This window comes from Cyprinus carpio, unplaced genomic scaffold (genome assembly GCF_018340385.1).
Source record: "Cyprinus carpio isolate SPL01 unplaced genomic scaffold, ASM1834038v1 S000006634, whole genome shotgun sequence".
In the NCBI taxonomy this organism is placed as follows: Eukaryota; Metazoa; Chordata; class Actinopteri; order Cypriniformes; family Cyprinidae; genus Cyprinus; species Cyprinus carpio.
The window spans coordinates 190922-193531 of NW_024879263.1; the positions used below are offsets into that span (position 1 = coordinate 190922).

The 2610-nt window shown below is 35.1% G+C and overlaps 1 pseudogene; it reads left to right on the plus strand.

Annotated features, from left to right (window-relative positions):
• Window positions 1-309: 309 nt before the first annotated feature.
• On the plus strand, window positions 310-2341 carry LOC122144294 (annotated as a pseudogene).
• Window positions 2342-2610: the final 269 nt, after the last annotated feature.

Below are 2610 nucleotides of genomic sequence, written 5' to 3' on the forward strand. Positions count from 1 at the left end.
TGGCATTCTGAACGGTCTTTTCTCTCACGGACCAAGACTTGCGCAACACAGGTCCAAACGGCCACGTAAATAACTTTGTGTAAAACGTGTAAATACCTAAAATATAGATTATATGAAATAACAGTTTTCCCGAAAATTCTAAGCAGAATACATGTCACCAGTAATAAAGATACCTACTTCTTAGACAACCAAAACAATGTTGAAACTAGAACATTAATTTTTGTCCTATGATACAGTGATGTCCAGAGTAGAGGCTCAGATTTCTGATTGGGATGGTGTGACTGAGAGGCTTCTACATGGTCAGGAGTCTGTATCTCTGTTATTCACTCCAGTAAGGATTGTTTGATATGGTGTTTGCTTTACTCACCTCTGAATGAACAATGGAGCTGTATGGTGTCCTGCTTATGCTCGCTGTTATTGTCAGTACTGAGACTCAAGGTAAGCCAGAAAATTGTCTATTAAAATAAATCTGCTGCTTTATTAAATAAAAACAAAGTAAACACAAATAAAAATAAATAAAACAAAATTCAACATAAGTTGTTTAAAGATGTTTTCAGTAAATTACGTTTGTAGATCTTTATTTTTATTGAGATACATATACATAAACACATATCAATAGCACTTTATTAGTGTTGAGACAATTAATATGGCTTTTAAAATTCTTTCCAAATACTGTCACAGAACTGATTTCATGTCAGGTGCAGTTCATCTTTTGTTATTCATACATACTGTTCATCTGTTCTGGCTAATATCATAACATTTTTTCTGTTTCAGTTGTGCACAAGGATTTTAGGTTTGTTGGATGTTCTGATACAGAGAAAGAGTTTTTGTATGGATTTGATGGAGAGGAACTGTACCATTCAGACTTCATTAGAAAAGAAGGAGTAGTGACAGTGCCTGACTTTGCAGATCCCATCGGCTTTCCTGGATTTTATGAGGGTGGTGTTGCTGCTATAGAGATCTGCAAACAAAACTTAGCCACAGACATTAAGGTTTACAACTCCCCAGATGAGCAACTAGGTAAGACATTGTGTGTAATTGTTATATTTTCACGATGAATATATTAGATGTATAATAATCTGAAGTTTACTTGTTTGGAGATTATGCAAAGAAATCAGATGCAGAAATTCCAATCAATATAATCAAGATTTTGGTTTTCATATTATCCAAGATAAAATCTACACAGAGGTCCCAAGTGCAAAAGAGCATATTTTTGTGTGTTCACAGACCCCCCAGATGCTTCCGTCTATTCAGAAGATGACGTGGTGCTGGGTGTTGAGAACACTCTCATCTGTTTGAACACACTCTCTCTGTCATGTCTGTGACTGGACTCTTCCCTCCAAACCTTTCAATGTCTCCCTGGACTAAAAACAATCAGATTGTAACAGCGAGGACAGAGTCTACGCCAGTACCAGCTCTCTAAGCCAGTACCGCAGAAATAATGATGGCACCTTCAACATCTTCTCCTCGCTGAAGTTCACGCCTGCAGAGGGAGACATCTACAGCTGCACTGTGTACCACAGAGCTCTGGAGAGCCATTTTATAACCAAAACATGGGGTGAGACACTGCTTATACACTGCTTGTATATTCAGTGGATGTAAGATTTTTATAATCCTAATTGTTCCCAAATTATTTGCTTTAGACCATCTGATTTATTACTAAAGACAACACAGAAACAATTTAGGGTAAACAGGACACTAGGTAGACGTGACTCATTTAACACTATTTAGACATTAATCATAAATACAGTGTCTGAATTACTTAATTTGCCTTATTTAGGGAAAATATGAAAATGTTTTAAAAGCAAAACTTAGAATCAGATACACAGAGGATATTTAATAAAACAATTTTATAATCATTGTTAATTTTGTCACTTTACTGTTAAAATGAAATGTATGCATTTTCATTCTGTGACATATGTATCATCATGTGTTTGTATGTTTCCCACAGAGGTGGATGTTGCTGTTCCTGGTGTTGGTCCAGCTGTGTTCTGTGGAGTGGGTCTGTCTCTGGGGCTGCTGGGAGTCGCTGCTGGAACTTTCTTCCAGGAAACGGACAACACTGCAACTGACAGATCTGATTTACAAGTCAACAAATTCTTGTTTTATAATTCAGATTCTTTGTACATCTAATTAACATTCTCCACCAATTAAAATTCTGTAAATTAAACCTTTTGGTACTAAAAGCAATAATTTTGTGTACCATAGTACATGACAAACCATGTTCAAATTTGGCTGGTGTCCTAGTCGAATTATTGCTCTGACACAACATGATTTTTTCATTTGTTCAAAAATTCATAAGTGATTAAAATTTAATTTTTCTTTTGAAATTTACAGCAAACACACTGTGCAATGCATTTTATAGAAGTTCACTTAAACATTCAGTACTTATCTAAAAATTAGGATAATAACTCATCATCATTGACAGTTTATGGTTCATCATAAAGTAGGAGTCTATGTTTCAAGATAATCAAGTCAGTGAAATCACAAAATAAAATTAAATGTTTTACGGTTCTAGATATTTGTTCACAGAAACCGTTCAAACACCGGACAAACAATATTGTTTTACTGCACATTTATCAAGCACATTTCTTTGTTCAAAACATAATC